The 22,145-nt window shown below is 47.6% G+C and overlaps 1 non-coding gene across 1 annotated transcript; it reads left to right on the plus strand.

Moving 5' to 3' along the window:
• The first annotated feature begins 470 nt into the window (after window positions 1-470).
• trnav-uac (transfer RNA valine (anticodon UAC)) lies at window positions 471-543 on the plus strand. Its single transcript has one exon. It is a non-coding gene; the product is annotated as a tRNA-Val (tRNA).
• The last annotated feature ends 21,602 nt before the right edge of the window (window positions 544-22,145 follow it).

Here is a 22,145-nt window from a genome sequence, read left to right on the forward strand (position 1 = left end):
CTACATCTATCATAACTGTTCCCTGGTGGTCGAGGGGTTAAGATCCGGCGCACTAACCTGGTAACGATACTCGATCAATTCATCGCATAAAAATAATTGAGGTCTGTGAGACGATTAATAATTGCTGTAAGCACCATGAATACCAATACTTTCTGTGATAGACTGAGCTTACAGACGATCTGGCTTCTCCTGCCCTTTGCCGGGCACATGTTCCGGGTTTAATTTAGTAAACTGGATGAGTTCGCTGATCGCGGGGAGACGGTAGGAGCCTCTGTGGCCCCACTGTGAGGATGTGGGAGTGAACACAGTGGCTGGGTGATCCGTGACATTTCTGTAAAGGGCAGCGGAGGAGAAGGATTGAGAACTTTCAGTGTGTGACAGAAGTTGTTTCAGGTGAGTCAACACATTCCCGATCAGCACAGAGGGAGCTCACTGGTCAGCTCCCCTTTGTTGGGGCTATTGTGCCAGTGGTTTCTGTAGTGTAGTGGTTATCATGTTTGCTTTACACGCCAAAGGTCCCTGGTTCGATCCCAGGCAGAAACAATATGTTTAAACTTGCCAAAGGGGAACAATCGGAGGCGAGTTTAGTCTCCTGGCAAATGCTGCCTGATTTCCAGAAATTGCTGTTTTTATTTGCTATTTATTCTCCTGGCAAAAGGGCTCCCTTATTCCTTAATTGCTCTTTATTTCACTTCAATAATCGATAACTTTCAGTGAGAGAAAACGGATCCACCGGGGACCTTTCGTACGTGAGGCCAACGTGATATCCGCCACACTGCAGCCCATCAAAGGGCGAGAAACTACTGAATATAAAGGATGAGCTCACAAATATCAGGGGCAGTGCAGTCTGGTCAACGTCAAACGCTCCTTTCTTATTCAGCAGTGGCATGAACGGGAATCAGACGCCACAAAGTTTAATTAAAGACACAAATACAAGTAACATTTCTAAATCTTTTCACTGTAAAATTCTTTTACTTTATTTGAAATCCTACTGCGTTGAATCTGAAAATGAGCACCGTAGGATTTTAGCTTCACTACTGATTCTATTCTCTGTGCATGGTAGGAATAACCGGTGCTGTTAAATTTGACAAAAGTTGCCCCAGATTCCTGGTGTCATCAGCAATGAAGATTTTGAACCAGACTCCTAAAATACAGTGAGCAAAATGGGTCAACATGAATAAGAACATAAGAAAATAAGAAATAGGAGCAGGAGTCGGCCATACGCCACTCGAGCCTGCTCCGACATTTAATACGATCATGGCCGATGCAATCATGGACTCAGGTCCACTTCACTGCCCGCTCCCCAAAGCACAGGACAAATGATTGAAGTATCGACTCTCCCTCAGTCAGCATTTCTTTCATTGTGCAAAAGAAGGTGAGGGGTTAATTAATGATGCTTTCCCATGAAAGCAACACAAAAGTTTCAGAAAAATAACATACGGTGACTGGCAGGTGAGCGCTGCTTCTGATACCTGGTGGGAATGGGCGGGGATTTTCAAGCACCTTGTATTGTGAAACCTTCATATCGCCGAACATCTCAGACTTCAGGCGTGGACCTTGTGACGCATTGGTAGCACGCCTGACTCCAAATCGAAAGGTTCTGTGTTCTAATCATGTTGGGGTTGCAATTATTTTCAACATTGTTCTTCCAGAAAATATTTTCTTTGCTGTTTGGCAATAACCAGACGCTTGCTCCAAGATCTATCTCACTGTTTCCCCGGTGTCAGGCAGAGATACGCCTGCTGCCCTCATTTATTTCATGTGTCAGGACACAAAAGTTCAAAATCAACCTGCAGGTGGCCACATTTAGCATTGAATACTCCGGGTGGCGGAGTGGTTTAAGGTGCTGTGTTCAGATCGCAGTCTCCTCTGGAGGTGCATGTTCGACTTTGACACTTCTTATTTTTAATCATTTAGTGAAACTCTTTGTTTGACACCACGACCAACTCCTTAAAAGTGGGATTCTGCAGTCCACCTGCTCGCTTCACATTTCTGTCTGACCTGGTGCTGAAAGTGGAGATGTTTCCGCAATGTCGCGCTTAACACGTTCACCTCACAAGGGAAAGCTCCCTGGCCAAGCATATTTTCTGGAGCTTTTTTATCATACATGCTCAGGGGCGAGTTTTGTCCTGAACATTCGAGCTAAAGTGCTGAGTTCATTCCCCATGTTGTTAGCAGCCTGCCAGTGAATCTGTTTAAGGTGTTCAAACAGATTCCTGACAAAGCTGTCCCGGCTCGCTTCCCGGAGACACCGTGGTCACCAGCGCCCCAGTTTCAGTGGGTGAGCCGCGGGATGTAGGCCATCCATGAGAGAATACCCAAGATCAGGGATCAGTCTACGGACAGGGGCCCCCAGCTTGCAGCCTTCGGCGATGAGGGACTCATGGGAGATGTCGTGGTGGACCAGCCACTAACTGAGAGTCCCCAGCCTACAGCCCCCGGCTGTGCAGAACCCTCAGTTAACGAAATGAACTCAGCAGCCACACCTAAAGGGGAAGTGTGTTGTCGCCCCAGAGGGGCCATTCCCCCGATAATGTGGGACTCAGGCACACCTCCAGTCAGAACACTCTGGGTCCTGCGGTACAGACCGCCTTACCGCCGGCCACACAGGCAAACCAGAGGCTGAATAAGGGAAGGAGAAGAACAGGGATTAACTTGGCCAGTCAGAGACGGGTGGCAGATGTATATAATAGCACGATATGAGTTTAAGAATGTTTAAGAGTTCGAGTTTTAAATTAAGATTTTAGAAATTTCAGGTCACCACAACCTCACGAGGAATCCATGGGTAAAGAAGTAGTGAGAGGAATAAGATCGGTTATGAAGGAGTTGTGGCCGGCAGTGTAAGGGGTGGTTTTCAGGGGGTCAGCTTTCCCTTCTGACCTTATATGAGCGGTTCCGAATCGCTCCCACACCCTTGGTTCTCGACACTGGAATTATGAAGGGACTGTGACAGACTTGGACAGACAATCGGTTTCAAGGTAGGAAGAATGTATGGCTTTATTTTGTTTAAAAAGAAGTAAAAGGCACACCTTTAATAACACACACAGACCAATACACACTGAGGGGTACAACACATTGAATAAATTGTCCAATTACAGCTTGTGGAGAAAAGAATACAGCTTAAACTCTAAATGGAGTAAAGAGGAGAATGCAGATACATTTACACAAGTTATCCCAAACTCCCCCCTCCCAATTCTCCTAACTAACTAAGTTATAGCTCTGAGGGTTCAGGGGCTATGCTCACCAACCACTTTAGACAGTTGCCGATGATTCACGGTTTCGGGGTTCGCTGCACTTGGCCTTCGAGGCGAGCCGTACCCCGGACAGAGGAGAGGACTTCGGACTGCGTAGTCTTCGGTTGGGGTGCATCCGTTGATGCGCTAAGTTGCGTTTTGGATGTATGGGGTAAGAACCCACTTTCTTTGGTTAGGAATATTTTCATTTGTCCCTTTTGGTAATTTCTCCCCCGTTGGGTCGTTCAGAAGTAGATTGTCGGGTGGTTGTCAATTTGGTTGCTGACAACCTTCCGTTTCGTGGGCCTCGTGCTCGGTCAGTTCTTGATGAGTTCTTGCAGGTTCCTTCACGACTCCATTTCTTCACTGTAGAGGAAGCAGGCTGCTTGCATCTGTGTCTGTGTTCCAGTCTGTGTCCTTGTTCAAGTCTGTGGGAGTTCCAGTCTGTGTTCTGTTAGTTTTTCCTTGTAAAACTGGGGGATAGATATATCCCCCAAAAAAGGCTTTGTTATCTCCCATCAAATCTCTTGGGCTCTGTTTAAACTGTTCTGTCCATTGATTTTCAAATGTCTCCTTTGTCGGCAGTAACTCGATTAGGGTGTGAGAATGTGCTATCACTGGTTTTGCATTGTTTTAGGATTGTCCAGTTTTCCTGACCATGATTTCCATTGTGCTTGATTGGGTAATTCGATTATCTCTTCGCGGGTGAATAGTTCCCCCCAGACAGTCTGGGATCCTTAATACACGAATGTGCTTCACAGAGTTTAGCCCCACCTTCTGTACTCGGTCATTCTTTTTTGCAGCCAAAATGTTGTAGAATCTTACAATTGATCTGCTCCTTCTCATAGATGTTTCAGGGATCTCAGGCTTCTGAAATTTCGGTCCATTTTGAATTCTCTTTCCTATGAGTCCAAACACATGGCGGGGTGGGGGTCTTGGTGAATGCATTTCCTTTTATCCCCTGCAGGCATCGTCTGCCCCTTTAAACTCATTTTAAAAGCCCAGAAAGGGATTCTTCTCCTCTGCAGGGGAAAGGTACCAGGCATCTTTGCGAGATATTGATAAATTCTACATTCCCCCGCTGTGATACCATGTCATTTATGGTATCATCTTACAGGTGAGCAAAGTTCCTGGCTCCCAAGAAATAACCTTCCCCGTAAATTAACTAAACTAATACCCAAAATATGCATTATACTTATGTAACATCACCACAGATATACACTTTTCCCTTTACAGGTACAAACTTTTTATGTTTACACCCTCCCAGCTTGGAGGGGGTTCCATCCCTACAATTGCATTTCAGCACAGTTACATTTCATTTCAATTGCATTATATTCACCAGCATGTAGCCAACGTACAACCACATTACAGAAGGAAGAACATAGATTAAAATTAAACAACATCAATTGGTCTCCTGAGGTTTGTCCATCACCCGGTAATGCCTGGATCCTGCCCTTGTGAACTGCTCTCAGGCTGGCTGACACACAAGACAAACTCCAAACAATCACCTAAACATTTCTGCAACATTACCATCAATTCTAAACTAAACCTTAAAATGTAAAATGGTGCAGTCAGCTACCTTCGACTAAAAATTAGAGCTATGTACAACCGCCACCCGTCTCCGGGTGGCCTGGTTAGTCCCTGTCAGGCCCATGCCTGGTGCGGTCTGATAGCCGCCTGGATGCCAGGGTTTCCTCGCAGCCGGTGAGCTGGAGACCCTTGGCTCTGGGACAGCTCGATGCTACTGCTCCTGTGAGACCCTCACCGCTGCAGGCGGCTGGCTGGGGGTCCCTACTCTGAGCGGCCTCTGTACTTCTGACCTTCGGCCTTTCCTGTCGGGCTGCCCTTCTCCAAGGGTAGAATCGCTGAGGCTCAGCTGCCGGTGACCACGGTATCTTTGGCCGTGGTGTATGGAGGGTCCTTCTCAGGGATTGGGTTACTGGGGGTGCGTCCGAATCCCAAACGATGGGTGGGATAGCCCCTCCAGTTGTGCAATTCACTGCCCCTATAGGCACGGTTTCTGAGCCTGCCACATTCCCTGTGGGCCCTCCACTGTCGGGGGCGGCCAACGGAGGGTCCCTGTCCTGAGGACAGTTCAAACATCCCGGCTGAACTCTGTGCTTGGCTGACCCTGGGTTGTTGAGCTTGCACTGGTTGATGTGGAACCACTTAGTACAGCGGGGCAGCTTTATGGCATAGACCATCGGGCTTGCCTTGTCGACAATGCTGTATGGCCCCATATATAATGCTTCAAAAACCCCGACCCGAGCATAGTTCCTCACCATGACCTGGCCTCCTATCTCCCATTCGTGGTGTTTGCTGGGTTCCAGCAGCAATCGGTTACTCTGATGCTGTCTGTCCATATTACGAGCAGACTGCCAGTGAATCTGTTTGAGGTGTTCAAACAGGTTCCTGACAAACCAATCCCAGTTCACCTCTCTGAGCTGACCTTCTGTGAGCACCGGGGCGAGGACATGGGTGCGGGTCCGCATGATCCAGCCAGTCATGAGCTCGTATGGGGAATACCCGGTGCTCTTTGACTGGCTGGCTCGGATCCCCATTAGGACCAACGGTAAGACCTCCACCCACTTTTGGGGTGAGTCTCCTGTCTCCTTCCGCAGCCTTTCTTTAATGGTGTAGTTTAAAAGCTCCACATTACCCGATGACTGTGGATTGTGTGCAACGTGCCATTTCCCCTCAATGCCGAGCACCTTAAGGGTTGCCTGCATTAACTGCCCGGTGAAATGGCTCCCCTGGTCCGACTCCACATACTGTGGGAGTCCCCACCGGGAGACCACTTCCCTCACTATTGCGGTGGCTGTTCGGCAGTTGAAGGCTTCAACCCATTTTGAGAACACGTCTACCAGGACGAGGCAGTATTTGTAGCCTCCCTGGGCGGTGGGGAGGGGCCCGATGTCGTCAATTTGGATTGACGGCCATGGTCCCTCTACCATCCTGACGTGTCCTAGGGACACCTTCCTTTTCTGGGAGTCAGGGTTGTTCGCAGCACACACCAGGCAGTTCGCACAGAACCCACGGACATCCTCCCTGAGTCCCGGCCACCATCCTGCCTGTTCCACTCGTTGCCAGGTGGTCTCAGGCCCGGGGTGTCCAGCTCCTGGACCCTCATGGGCCAGTTTTAGGAATTCCCTCTGGTGCTGCTGTGGCATGACCCATTGTCCCTCTTTAAACAGCATGACTTCCTGAACGGTAATGGCTGCTGTGCCGTACGGACATTCTACTCTCTCTCCTCGAGCTAGCACATTCAGGACAGCTTTCAGGACTGGGTCCTGTGCCTGAACTGTTTTTAAGTCCGGGGCCAAAGCAATCCCTGTACTCTCTGCTGCACTGTTCTTATTCCTGACCGCTGCTATGCGGCCGGTGTCATAGGGGTCCCAGAACTTTCCCGTGCGGGCACCTTCGTTGGCCAGTTTGTCAGCCTGTTGGTTTCCCTCTGCACGGGGTTCGGTTTTTGAATGGGCCTTCACCTTATGTATGTAGAGCTTTCCTTCTTCCACTATCATGATTTTCTCCAGCAGGGGCTTGATTGCCAGGGGTCTCCCGTCAGCGGACGTGTATCCGCGACGGGACCATGCAGTCAGGTACTCCGTACACGAATTGCAGGTGAACATACTGTCCGAGCAAGTCGTGTACGGGATAGGGAATTCCTCGGGGTGGGTCACCACGTACATTACGGCGGACAGTTCAGCATGCTGGGCGCTCATGGTGCTGCGGAGCTTGATTACCAGGGCAATACCTGCCCTTGGGTCATAGGATCCGCACCCAGTGAGTCGTTTGCCAGCAGATACCGTGCTGGACCCATCCACGTAGATGTCCCGGCCTGTAGGGTGTAACCCAGCCCGAAGGCCAATGTTCACCTCCCATACCCCTTCTGTGGAGCACCTGTGGGCATTCCCTGGGTTGATTAGGTTGGCTGCGAGCCTTGGCTCACGGGGGCCTTCTAATCTGAGGTCCATCTGGGAGAGGAGCAGGGTCCAGCGAGCAATGTGGGCATTGCTCGCCGTCCCGTCCTTAATCCTCCTATCGAGGAGCATATAAGTAGGTGTGTAGTGGGTTAGGAGTGTTAGAGGAGACCTTCCCGTGAAGATCAAGGATCTTTTCACTGCCCAATGTGTGGCTTGGAGGTGTCTCTCACAGTTGGAGTACCCCTTCTCCACATCTGTGAGGATCCTGGAGGAGTAAACCACCGGTCTCAGCTGGCCGTGCCACTCTTGATGGAGCACTGAGCTCAAACTGTCCCCGCTGGCTGCCACCTCCAGGAAAAACTCCTTTCCTACATCTATCGCTCCTAAGGCTGGCGCGGTCTGCAAGTCCTTCTTGAGCTGATTAAATGCTGCCTCACCAACCCTCATCCCAGTCCCACTCTGCCCCCTTGTGTAGGAGCCTGAGCAGAGGGGCTGCGGTGGCTGCATAATCCTCAATGAAGTATCTGCAGTACCCGGTGAGCCCTAGAAAGGATCTTACCCCTGTCACTGTGTTGGGGGCTGGTAACTCCTGTACTGCCTCCCTTCTAGCCGTGTCTATGGCCCTTTCCCAGCGCGCACAGTCAGCCCCAGGAATTTGACTTCCTTCTGGCCGATCTGTGTCTTATTCGGGTTTACTTTAAACCCTTCTTCTTTTAGCAGCTCCAGCAGCTCAGCCAGCAGTGGGCCATGCTCCTCCCCCTGATCGGTAAACAGGAGCAGGTCATCCACATACTGCACCAACTGCTGGGGTCTGCTAAAGCCCTTTAAACAGTTCGCCATGCTTTGGTGAAAAATGCTGGGCTGTTGTGGAAGCCCTGGGGAAGACGGTTCCACGTGTATTGTTGGCCCTTAATGGTAAAGGCGAACTTGTACTGGTCCTCCCGTTTTAAAGGAATGGACCAGAACCCATGTGAAATATCCAGCACAGTGAAAGTGGTCACGGATGCTGGAATACTCCCAATGAGATCCGCTATGGCTGCCACGTGGGTGCACAGGCAGGGATATTCTTATTTCGTACTCGATATTTCACGGTGGCCCTCCATGAGTTGTCCGGTTTCTTAACCGGCCACAGTGGAGAATTCACATGGGTAGCTATCGGTCTTAACACCCCTTGCTCTACCAGTGATCCCAGCACCGTTGTCAGGTCTGCCTCTGCCTCCCTGGGGAAGTTATATTGCTTTTGTGGTCGGATCATGGGGTCCCCTACTATACTAACTTCCACCCCCGTTACCCTGCCACAGTCATGTTTGTGGGTGGCAAATGCTGCAAGATGTGCCCGTACATATGCCTGGTACTCCACTGGGGTGTTACTGACCAGTAATTCCAAGTCGTAACCCTCCTTTGGCTACACAGTACACAATGTTACCTTGGCCCCTTTTTCTGGGATCACCGCCACCTCACCTTCCCTGTCTGTCTCTATGGCTCCCCATCGACAGTGGTTCCTGAGATCCACTAGGATCTGGTGGCCAATGATAAAATCAGCCCCCAGGATCCCTTTTCCCTTCTGCTCCCATTTCATCAGGACACACTTCCATTTGGTTTTGAGTGTCCCCAACTGAATGGTGAGCGGGATGGGAAACGAACCAGTTTGCTCATTGCCTGTGAACCCCACTAGACTGTACGGGACCCCGTTCGATAGAGGTGAGGTAGCCGGGTTATCTGCATATACAAGGGTGCTGGAAGCACCAGTATCTAGCAAGTCGGCCCCTTTCAATTTCTCCACCTCCTCGTAACGCACGGTCTCTTCCAGGCATCGTACTCTAGGGAACACAGGTACACAGGCTGCGCTGGCTCTGGTCATGCATCTGGGTTGGTTGGAGCAGAGGGTTTTACCGAACCGGCTACTGCACCGGTTGTGATAGTTACTGCTCCCTCTCCGTTTATGAGTGTCTGTAGAGCGGCTACGAGTGTCTCATATGAGTCGGGTGTTCCTCTTTCCATGGGTTCCTACAGTCCTTCCTCCAGTGCCCACTTTTCCCACACCCGATACACTCGCCCCCTTTGTGGGGAGGATTCCAACCTTCCTGATGCCACTCTCTCTTGCTTTGGCTGCGTTTAATCTCATGGACTCTCCCTTTAGAGGAGGGTTCCTCTGTGCCTCTACTGTTACGGTAAGCCAGTGTCAACTGTCTGAATACTGTCTCCTCGGTGGTTCTGGGATCTCTTGGATCCAACCAGACCTGGGCTTTTGCCTTTGTTCCAGGTAAGCTGTTTGCCACCAGGCTGCGGAGCCAGTGAGCCAGCTCGTTCGGGGTCAGGTGGACCCGGTCAAGAACCCCACTACAGGCCCTTTCGTAGACCGGCCACAACTTGTCGGCGAAAGCCTGTGGAGTCTCCCCATAGAGCTGCACTGCTATCTCCAATCGGGAGAAAGGACTCCCGTTGTTCATACCCATGGCCTCTAGAACCTCCTCCTTAACCGGAGGGTACGTGTTTCGTCCCTTTCCGCTGTCTGCAGAGAGGGAATGGCACAGCTTGGTGTCTAGCGAGAAGAGCAACAGCTTAGCCTGCTCTGAATCATCGCACCCGTTAATATCCCCTGTGTGTTCCACTTCCAGGAAGTGTACCGAGAGATCCCCCTGTTGGGTGAGCTTACTTAGGTGGCCTATCATAGCCCTCAGTTTTTGGGTGTCGTGGGGAACTACGAAGTGGCTTTCTAGGGGTCCTGCTGCCCCATTAGCATCAGGCGGGCCAAACTTCTGCTGCCGGACCGGGTGCATTGGCCCTGGTATTTCGCAATCCTTGCCTGCTCCGCACTCTGGCTGACACCCCTGCTGCCCCGGGCCATTCCTGGGAGCTGCAGGCTGTGACTGAGGGGTTTCTCTTTGCCCAACCAGGTGTTCCTGGGCTAAACCCGGGTTTATCAGGCACACAATGCCTTTCGCCCGGGATAGAGCAAGGTTCAAGGTTTGGATCTGCTGCTGGCAGGCGCCATGGTCTCCTGCCTCAAATTCCCTGGTACCGGCTACCTTCTAGGCTACCTGAATGTCTCTCATCCTCTCCCCATAATCTTTAACTTGCTTTGCGAGGCAGGAATTCTCTTCCCGCAACGCCGGTTCGCTATTCTTGGCTTCAATAATCTGTCACTGTAAAAGGTCCAGTTGGGTTTTGTGCCTTTCTTTAGTGCGCTCTCTACTTTCCTTTAACTGTCCCACCTCAGTCCACAGCCTTTCCCCGACTGTGGCCCTTGCGCTGGACCTCTCTTCTGCCTGTCTCAATGTTCTCGTTAATTTCTCATTCTCCTCATTTAGACGCCGGATCTGTTGCTGAAGCAAATTAGCCAAATGGCCTTCTCTATTGACTTTTTATGGTCCTTGCTCTTGGTCCATTGAGCTGCAGCATCTTCTGGACGCTCAGCATACAATAGATCGAGTACCCACTCCTTAGCCACATTTACCCTCTTAAACACAGATGAGGAGATCCCCTCTTCCATTTTGCTTCGTTTCCTGAAAGCAGTCTCTCTCTTATCACGTCCCTTGTACCAGTGTCCCATCTGGGTCGCAATTATGTAAGGGGTGGTTTGCAGGGGGTCAGCTTTCCCTTCTGACCTTATATGAGCGGTTCCGAATCGCTCCCACACCCTTGGTTCTAGACACTGGAATTATGAAGGTAATGTGACGGACTTGGACAGACAATCGGTTTCAAGGTCGGAAGCAGGTATGGCTTTATTGTGTTTAAAAAGAAGTAAAAGGCACACCTTTAGTAACACACACAGACCAATACATACTGAAGGAAACAACACATTGAATAAAGTGCCAAATTACAGCCTGTGGGGAAAAGAATACAGCTTAAACTCTAAATGGGGTAAAGAGGAGAATGCAGATACATTTACACAAGTTATCCCAGCCTCCCCCCTACCAATTCCACTAACTAACTAAGTTATAGCTCTGAGGGTTCAGGGGCTATGCTCACCAATCCCTTTAGACAGTTGCCGGTGAATCACGGTTTCAAGGTTCGCTGCACTTGGCCTTCTAGGCGAGCCGTACACTGGACGGAGGAGAGGACTTTGGACTGCGTAGTCTTCGGTTGATGTAGGCGTCCGTTGATGTGGTAAGTTGCATTTTGGATGTATGGGGTAATTACCCACTTTCTTTGGTTAGGAATAGATTTAGTTGGTCCCTTTTGGTAATTTCTCCCCCCGTTGGGTCGTTCAGAAGTAGAATGTAGGGTGGTTGTCAATTTTCTTGCCGACAACCTTCCGTTTCGTGGGCCTCGTGCTCGGTCAGTTCTTGATGACTTATTGTAGGTTCCTTCTCGACTCCATTTCTTCACTCCGGCTGCTTGTGTCTGTGTCTTTGTTCCAGTCTGTGCTCTGCTTCTTTCCTGTCTTCTGCTAGTTTCTGTGTTCTGCTAGTCTGCGTGTTGCTCCTTGCTGGTCTTGCCTTGTAAAACTGGGGGATAGATATATCCCAAAAAAAGACTCCGTTATCTCCGATCAAATCTCTTAGGCTCTGTTTACACTGTTCTGTCCATTGATTTTCAAATGTCTCCTTTGTCAGCAGTAACTCGATTAGCATGTGAGAATGTGCTACCACTTGTTTTGCATTGTTTTAGGATTGTCCAGTTTCTTGACCATGATTTCCATTGTGCTTGATTGGGTAATTCTATTATCTCTTCGAGGGTGCATAGCCTGGGGTCCTTAATGCATGAATTTGGCCCCACCTCCTGTATTTGGTAACTCTTTTTTGCAGCCAAAATGTTATAGAATCTTAAAATTGATATGCTCCTGATAGAGAATTCAAACAGGCTGCTTTTAGACAAGTTGAGAAAACACAGACTCCAATGACTACGTGCAGTACAGCATGTTGCATTTAGTCATCCATCAACTTGATATTTTAGAACCTTGGGTAGCGAGTCAATTAAAAGGTTAAAATACTATTAATTGAGCCAATAATGTCAAAGAAGGCGAGTTCTTTTCTGTAAATTGATACAGGTATAAGTACAGCCATTTTGACCATGTGGTCCCAGAAGAACAAAGACCTGGCTTTAAGCCAAGAACTTATTACTGCTGTCTGCCAAAAATAAAGAAGTTAAAACTACAATCGGAGTTCGTATTTCATTGGAAATTAAGAGATCTAACAATTTTGGCGTCACGAACATGATCGCTGAGGAAAGAAATTGAATTTTGGACATTGGACTTACATATTGAGGTAAGGACACCTCTTTTTAAAAGTCCTCGGTCAGAAGTCTAAATTCGCCTCTCCTTCTACGCAATTCCGAAAGCCTCCGGTTTGCGAACCCTCCGGTTGGTAGTCGGCTCGAGGTCCCATAGACGTCTAAACTTCGGCGGTGTGTTAGTTAATTAATCACCGACCTATTGATCGGCTGGAAAGCCTACAACTCGAGACCCCAGTAAAGAAATGATGGCAACAGGAGATAAGAGCAAAGAACTGCCTACAACTGGTAAAGGTAGGCAGGCACCACCTGAGGTTTCGATAGATGAAATCCTCGAACAATTGAAAGAATACATAGAGCAACAATTCAACTTATCTAAAACCTGTATTAAGATCGCAAAAAAGTACAGAACCTCCAAAGAACAATGGTCCTTGGACGAGATTAAAAGCGTCTGGGGAAAAACGACCCGTATGAAAAATAAAGAGCGAACTAGATGGTTCCTAGTGGTTATGGGCCAGATTCGAAAGCGGAACGAAATTATAATGCGTTCCCAACATGATCGAGAACAGACCAGTACAAAGGATCAATTGCAAGCAGTTTGTGCACAGCTGCGACAGAAAAAGCTTGAACTTGAAAAGCTGGAAGTGGAAGTTAAAGATCTTAAAGGTGAAATTAAAGAATGGAACAAATCTTTAGGTCAAGAGACAGTAATAGGAAAAGGAAAATGTATTGATCAATTCCCAGGGTACCCATGTTTGGATAAATTAAAAGCGCAAACCCGAAGACACGGCCGAGGAATAGATACGAATTCTGAATCCTTCGACGATACAGGGTCGGAGGATGACGAATTAGGGGTGCGCTTTGCCCCGTTTAAAAAAAGACGAGTTGTAGTCAAATCAGAAGAGACTGCGGATGAGAGCGGAACCAAAAAAACAAAGAAAAGGGTGTACGAAGAATACTTAGTTCATGATTCGGCAGACCCGGAGAAAATTGATAAATGGTCCAAGGAATTTCCCAATCCAAAGAAAGCGGGAGTACAAACGTGGGACCAATTGGACCGCTTAAGAAATATATATCAACTTCATCCCTGGGACGGAGTGCAAATTTTGATCATATTGGTGCCAAAAACACAGGGAAGAAAATTGCACGACAAGGTAGAAGAAGCTTTGGGGCAGAATGAGCAAGAATTAGATGCAGGATGGGAGGCGATTAAACACTGGCTGCAAGCCTTCAGTCCAGCTAAGACAGACTGGGGAAAAATTGCAGCCTGCCAACAGAAAGGAACAGAGGATGTCCTGGAGTATGACGAGCGATTTAGATGCACGTGGCTAGAACATTCGGGTATGAATAATGCGGATGAGGAAATGGATGAACCCTTTTGGACCCCTGAAAGCAGCTTTCGTGGCAGATCTAAAGCCAGAACTGTCAAAAATGCTTAAGGTAGTGTTACCGGACTGGGAAGGTAGAGGAACTACCTTTGAAGCATTGGTGGATCGATGTAACCAATTAGATGGGGATATGGGAGCTAAAGTCCGAGCTGTACAGGCTATGGGATGGAAATCCCAGGATTCCGATAAACAGTTAGTAGGAAAATTACCCGGAAAATGTCATTATTGTGGGAAAGAAGGTCACTGGGCCAAGACCTGCAGGGCCAAACAGAAAGGTCGTGGCTGGGGAAGAGGACGCAGCCATGGATACAATTCAGCCAACAAGCCAGGCTTGTCACAAGATAACGACCTCATGGAAGCATTTAAGCGACTGACAATAGAACAACAGAAGGAGTTACTTGGGATAGCAAAAAACGATTAGAGCCCACCCTGGCCCCCGTCCTCGCAATAATACAACAAAGGGGAGATGGGCTATATATAACTGTGAGGGTGGGCGATAAGGATGTGGACTGTCTTTTAGACACAGGGGCGGAATTAACATGCTTATCCCTACAATATGGAGACTTTTTGCCGTTGGATGGTAGGGCACGTACAGCCTATGGAGTTGGAGGCCATAAAATGGAAATTAAAAGGACAACACCGGTACTTATCGGGGTTGGTCCACATGAACTAACCACGCCGGTCTGGATAGGCCCAGTAGATCAACCCCTTTTGGGAATGGACGTTCTAATCCAAGTAGATTCATCGTTGCATTTCGAGGATGGTCGGGTGACATGGTCAATTAGAACTTTGAAGAAAGAAGAATTGAAGGAACACCCGATATGGGCAAAAGATAAGAATGATTGTGGCCGACTCCAGATGGAGCCTGCGTCATTAACAGGGACCAAGCCTCCATGCACTAAACAGTATCCCATCAGTCCAACTGCCATCGCGGGAATCTTACCGGTTATTCAGCAATTGGAGAAACAAGGGGTGCTTATTAAAACGCATAGCTCCTCCAATAGCCCCGTGTGGCCGGTACAGAAATCTAATGAGACTTGGCGTTTGACTGTCGATTTATAGGAAAGCTAACCAGTGTATTGATCAAAAAACTCCTTTGGTCGCAGATCCCTCCACCATTTTTAATGCCCTCAAACCGGAACATAAATGTTTCTCGGTTATAGATATGGCCAACCGATTTTGGTCGATGCCTCTGGCACCGGAGATTCGACAGTGGTTTGCTTTCAAAGTCCAAGGACAACAGTATACTTGGACCCGGTTACCGCAGGGTTTCCACAACAGCCCTACGGTATTCCACATGGCTTTACAAAGCCATTTGCGAGAATTACCTCCTCTGTCATCCACAGTCATCCAATATGTAGACGATATCCTGCTAGCTTCAAACACTAAAGAACAGCATGAACAAGATTTACGAGCTTTGCTGGATCACCTTCGGCTGAAAGGACATAAAGCCAGCATCGACAAAGCACAAATATCCCAAGAAGAGGTTGTCTCCCTGGGAAAAAGATTTCACAAGGAAAGAGAGAACTTACCCAGGATAGAAGTGCAGCCATTCGGGCTGTTAAAAAACACACCACTAATCAGGAACTAAGGTCTTTTTTGGGATTGTGTAACTTTAACAGAAATTGGATTGACTCCTTCACACAGCTTGCTCAGCCACTGAATGATATTTTAAAGGGGAAACGTGCCTCTAAAGAAGCCATCACCCTCACAAAAGAACAGCAAGAGGCCTTCCTGAGTTGGAAAAAGGCTTTGTGTTCGGCACCGGCTCTGGGAATCCCCGACAGTGGTAAGCCATTTACCCTGTTTGTCCATGAGAAAGAAGGATATATGACAGCTATACTGACACAAGAACATGGGGATCAGCAAAGACCTATTGGCTATTATTCGGCAAAACTGGATGCAGTAGCCGTCGGATGGGGAAGTTGCTTTAGGGCCATGGAAGCTACATGTCGAGCAGTAATGACCACTGCGGGTCGAGTCCTCGACCAAAAGCTGATTGTCAAATGTCCCCACACCGTACACGATTTGCTGTCTATGAATAGAATGTCTCAGGTGACAGCAGCAAGATGGACCCGCTGGACAGCAGTTGTGGAAGCTCCTAATCCCCATAGCGTCCGGGCCAGCCCGGTTAATCCCGCAACTATGCTCCCGATGTCAGAATCGAGGGAGCAAGACGGGGGAGAATGTGAAGAGCATGACTGCGTGGATATTTTAAAAGAAACAGAAGAAGCAGCCTTAGCAGCAGAGGAGCCTCTGCACAACCCAGACCTCATCCTGTTTACAGATGGTTCCTCTTTTGTTGAGAATGGTACCAGAAGAGCAGGATGGGCAGTTACAATCTTATATGAGGTAGTGGCAAAAGGATGTTTACCCTCAGGAACGTCAGCACAACAGGGCGAGTTACGGGCCCTGTCAGAGGCATGTCGAATAGCAGAAGGACAGACTGCTAATGTCAACACAGCTTCGCGTTATGCTTTTGGAGTCGCTCACGACTTTGGTATGTTATGGCGGAAAAGAGGATCCATCACTGCTGCTGGTACACCTATCCAAAATGGTAAAGAAGTCCGAGACTTACTGGAGGCCATACAATTACCTCAGGAAGTGTCCATCCTGAAGCGTAAGGCCCATACCAAAGAAAATACCACAGAGGCACAGGGAAATGCCCTAGCCGACCAGGCAGCTAAAGATGCCGCCTCACAGGGCGTTCCTCCAGGAGAATCAACACAGATGTGCAGATTGAAAGCACTCAGGACTCTGACACGAGACCTTCAAACAATGCAAGGCGAGTGCTCCCGAGAGGAAAAATGGACATGGATTGAGGCAGGAATTAAGCTATGCGAAGATGGTGTCTGGAGACAATGAGTTACCGACAAGCCAGTCGCGCTACAAGCGCTTATGCCTTTTTTATCCCAACAGATCCACTCGTGGGGACACTTGGCCTCACAACAGATGACGGCACGGTTCCAGAAAAGCTGGTGGGGTCGGGGATTTAAAAAACATGCCCAGCTGGTAACAAACCGCTGTTTGGTCTGCCAGAAAAATAATTCTGGACCCATCACGGTATTGCCCCAACTGAGGCCCCCTGTCCCTGTCAGACCATTCCAGCATCTGCAGGTTGATTATATATCTCGTCCTTCATGCCAAGGATACACAGATTCTCTAGATGGGTAGAAGCTGTCCCAACTAAAAGAGCCACAGCCAATCACATTGCAAAGGTCTTGTGTAAGGATTACATTCCCCGATGGAGAGTCCCGAGTAGCATTGACTCAGATCAGGGAACACACTTCAAAGGTGCTGTCTGCCAAGAAGTCTGTAGGTTACTGAACATTACGTGGGATTTACACTGTCCTTATCATTCACAATCATCAGGACAAGTAGAACGAATGAATCGAACTCTGAAACAACTGCTTGCCAAATATCACCAAGAAGGAACACCATGGCCCCAGGCACTATCAATAGTGCTATGTAGCATTAGGGCAACCCCGAACAGAACTACAGGTCTCAGCCCATTTGAAATTATAACAGGAAGACCCATGTTGCTGTCAGGAACTATCGATTTACGGAAAGCTGATGTTCACTTAATGAGTGACACTTTGTTATCATACTGTCAAAACTTAACCAATGCTATTAGTTCTGTTTCCCAACAGGTATCGGCAGCTTGGAATAATCCACCCGAAGGAGGACACGACATCATCCCGGGAGTCTGGGTGTATGTGAAAAAGTTGCAGAAAGAACCTTTGGGTGCCAAGTGGGAGGGACCTTATCAAGTGTTATTGACCAACCAGGCAGCTGTTAAAGTCCAAGGAAAGAAAGCCTGGATCCACGCTTCACACGTTCAACGAGCACCCGGAACTGAAGCTGAAATCTAATAAGGACAATTACTTTTTGCGAATATGTATAAATTTACTGTATTATTGATTGTAGGTATTCTAGGCATAGGCCTACTTCTTACAAGCCGACCTTCTGCACCAAAGGGAAATAGTAGGGTAGCAAGGGAATTACATGTAAATACCTTTTTATATATGTCATACATTTATGCCAAACAAGGTAACATTTCTAGTTGTTGGGTGTTTGTGCATATCTCTATTCACTCAAAGGGAGGGATTCCCTTGAGGCCAGTTCCCTTGAATATCTCGGAAATGGCTGAGTGGATAATTATTCAAAATAAAACAGGCAATGCGTTTCAGGATGCGGAAAACTGGGCATGTAAATGTAAGTCAGCAGGTTACAATCTGACTACCTTTGAAGGGGGATACCAACCGTGCTACAATAATTCCAATCGGACCCATTTTTTGTTATCACCAATACAACGGGAATAGGAAGACCGGGGGAATCGGTCTGTCTGATTAGAAACATCAAAGGATGCCAAAATATGGGGTATAGTAACTGCTCCCGGAATTATAACAGAATCAAGCCACGGAACCGTCCAAACTGGGCTGATGTGGGAATTTTTAACATAACGGGGATTCTGAATAAAACAGATGGAAAAGCTTGGACAGGCACCGGAGTGTTGCTGACAAAGAAACAGCTAACATTCATTACATATAATGGCACCTATTGGGTGTGTGGCCACAAGGCCTACCCTTGGCTGCCCCATAATTGGACGGGATCCTGCTATTTAGCCTATATTGTACCTTATATGTATCATATAATGTCACTGTCGGAACATTTACACCGTCCTAAAAGAGCTATCACAGAAACAGAGAGTTTCTTTGCCATTCTGATCCCTGGGTATGGGACCGCCAAATTGGCAAGGGAATCCATTAACATGGCATCCGTTGTGGAACAAGTAGCCAATGATACCTCAGAGGCCCTATTTAAAATCAATGCAGAAATGGTACAAATCCGCACAGTAGCCCTACAGAATAGACTGGCCCTTGATTACATCCTGGCTGAAAAGGGAGGTACTTGCACCATACTCGGAACTGAGTGTTGCACATATATCCCAGATAGCTCAGAAGAAATTACCCACTTAGCGGAGCATATCCAAAAGGAGGTAGAAAAACTTAAGCAACACCCATCATTCACTTTGTGGAGTGGAGCCACTGAATGGCTAGGTTCAATAGGAACTTCATTGGTGGAAGGTTTAATTCTATTTGTTGTAATTGTTTTACTTTTATATTGTTTGTTTATGTTGATTAAATGTTGTTGCGGCCAGGCGGCTGTAGCTGCTGTCCCGCAGGTGAGACACCTTGCAGGTCCCAGCAGACCGTCTGTACGTGGCACAGGAGTATGTTATGCTTAAGGGAAGGTTGTTTACTGATTGAACTAAGATATTGATTTGGATTAAATTGGAATAAGGTTAATTAACCTACTATAATCAGACTTCCATTGTGGCCACGATGGAACTCGGGTTGGTGTAAATTTGTGTGGAAGCTACTAGTCCGGACATGTTGCGAAACACATCAACACATTTTAGAAGGAAACTCTATTAGCATGTATGAAATTATTTTGTAGAATGTTTCACCAGAGATACCTGATGTTTTATGATTCAGTTTGTGAAAGAATCAAAGTGGGGGATTGATAGAGAATTCAAACAGGCTGCATTTAGACAAGTGGAGAAAACACAGACTCCAATAAATACGTGCAGTTCAGCATGTTGCATTAAGTCATCCATCAACTTGACATTTTAGGACCTTGGGTAGCGAGCCAATTAAAAGGTTAAAAGACTATTAATTGAGCCACTAAGGTCAAAGAAGGTGAGTACTTTTCTGTAAATTGATCAAGGTATAAGTACAGCCATTTTGACCATGTGGTCCCAGAAGAACAAAGACCTGGCTTAAAGCCAAGAACTTGTTACTGCTGTCTGCCAAAAATAAAGAAGTTAAAACTACAATCGGAGTTCGTATTTCATTGTAAATTAAGAGATCTAACAGTCCTTCCCATAGATGTTTAGGGGATCTCAAGCTTCTGTAATTTACGTCCATTTTGAATTCCCTTTCCTATGAGTCCAAACACTGGGGGGGGGGGGGTCTCCATGAATGCAGCCCCTTTTATCCCCCGCAGGCTTCGCCTGCCCCTTTAAACACATTTTAAAAGCCCAGAAAGGGATTCTTCTCCTCTGTAGGGGAATGGTACCTGGAATCTTTGCGAGATATTGGTAAATTCTACAAGTGCGCCGGACTTAACCACTCGACCACCAGGGAACAGCTTCCATACTTGTCGATATATTTAGATATATGTATACATGAACCTGAATATCAACGACTAGCTACCGAGAGCTCATGGCGCAACGGTAGCACTTTGAGTGAGAGAAATTGTTCCACATTGATGCCCATTCCATCTTTTGTTCCCTTTTAAACACTAGAAACTGAGAGAGCGGGAATAAATAGAGAAATAAAAGCACAGGGATATAGGCAAGAGCTAGAGAGAACGGGAAAGATACTGTCCCCACCCAGAACTAATGCAGAAACCCCTCTGCTGCGCTCGGGGTGGCCACCCACAGCTTGGATACACTAACATCCCAACAGCTCATTGACTGTCGGAGTGGGACCATGCGGCGCTTCAGAAGACAGGTTGAAAAGTCAAAGTCACTGATTCATTCTCTACTGCTCCTCCAACCAAGGATAGCAACATACACAAAATATGCTTTTATAATAGTTACACCTTATCGCCGTGTTAATCAAATAGTTGGCTCGTTGAACTAGGGGTATGATTCTCGCTTCGGGGTTGATATTGTATATTTGCGAGAGGTCCCGGGTTCAAATCCCGGACGAGCCCATTCTTTTGCAAAGAAGGACTTGCATATCTGCAGCGCCTTTCAGGAACTCATGACGCCCCAAAGCGCTTTACAGCCGTTGAGTTATATTTGAAGTGTTGTCGTGTGGGGAAAGATGTGCCCAAATCACCCCACACGAACCTCAACTCTTTGCGAAGGAGTTCGGTGCAAATAATCAGGTGCCTCAGGGACATGGACTTTCTTTGAATGAGTTCTGCTTGTACCTGCATTCAAGCTTGAAACAGCAACTGGGCTTCCATCTCACGGGAGCAGCGTGCAGCGGTTAGTGAGTAGGTGACGAGGTTTGGGGTTAATGTGCGTCGCTTTCAATCTTTGAAATTTCACCAAGCAAAGAAACGGTGAATCCAACTGTCCCTGTAAGCATTTTGTTTGCATTTAATCACAGCAACATCCGCAGTCAGAAGCTAAAAGGAATTAAAACCTACTACCGGCTTCGGGACAATCAGAATACTTCGTCACAGACAAGGCACCGGAAGGCTGGAAGGTAGATCACACCCGTTGTGTGAGAGCTGGTTGGCAGTGACATGGAGGTGTCTGCAGTGTGCGGGACCAGACTGCTTCCACACATCCACAATGAATCTCCCACCCTTTATTTGGGAAAAGTACAACTGAGAGTAGCCAAGTTCCATCCCGGTCGGAGCAATCCAAAGCTTTAACTGATTGACACCCTGGTTTTGCATGTCTTGCAACATGTTCTTCCATCAGTCTCTGTGATGTAATGGGTTAGTGCATTCCGTTTTTATCCGAAAGGTTGGTGGTTTGAGCCCACCCAGGGGTGAAGCCTTTAACTGTTTTTTCCCCGAGGATTCGGTGCCGCACAGATCCAGGTTGTCATTGTGCGTTTTGGCTGCACGAATATATTCTGCAAACATTGACAGCTGTGCTGTTATCCAGTGAGTTCCCACTCCATTACTTTACTGAGCATTCAGCTCAAGTAAAACAATTACCTTTTTGGATCATGTTCTGACTTCCAGCCGACTAGAAATAAATTAAGTTATTATGTTTAAAGAAAAGGATAATAATGACATCAAGCATTACGCTGCAGCGATGCAGCAATGCAGCGTTCCCTGGTGGTACAGTGATTAGGATTCGGCGCTCTCACCACCGCGGCCCTGGGTCAATTTCCGGCCAGGGAAATTGCACTTCCATCAAAATTAAAACCTTATAAGAAAGAGTTATGTGCATCGCATGTGGAAAAAAGATTCATTGATGTAAACATTATTCATTAATCCATTGTAGAACTTCAATCATTTATTTTGCCCTGAGTACGTGAGGAACTTTTATCCCGACCTCATTGTATTTTAGGAGCATGGTCCAGGACCGGTATCTCCACCTGTGAAAGTAGGAAACTGCTGGAAATAGACAACAGGACAGGTAGCCTTTCAGAAACAATTAAACCCAGGTTACAGACTCTCTTCCTTCCCCTTCCCTTTGCGGGACGCTTGTTCCCCTTTAATTTTACAGACTGACTGAGTTCACTAACCGCGGGGAGAGAGTAGGTGCCTCCACGGCCCCACTGTGCTAACATGGAAGAGAACACGATGGGGATGTGGGGTGGTGGGTGGGGATCAGTGACATGTTTGTGTAAAGGGCAGCGGAGGAGAAGGATTGACAGCTGTCAGTGAGGGACAGAAGTTGTTTAAGTTGAGCCAACACATTCCCGAGAAGCACACAAGGCATT

The sequence above is a fragment of the Pristiophorus japonicus genome, unplaced genomic scaffold (genome assembly GCF_044704955.1).
Source record: "Pristiophorus japonicus isolate sPriJap1 unplaced genomic scaffold, sPriJap1.hap1 HAP1_SCAFFOLD_70, whole genome shotgun sequence".
Lineage (NCBI taxonomy): Eukaryota > Metazoa > Chordata > Chondrichthyes > Pristiophoridae > Pristiophorus > Pristiophorus japonicus.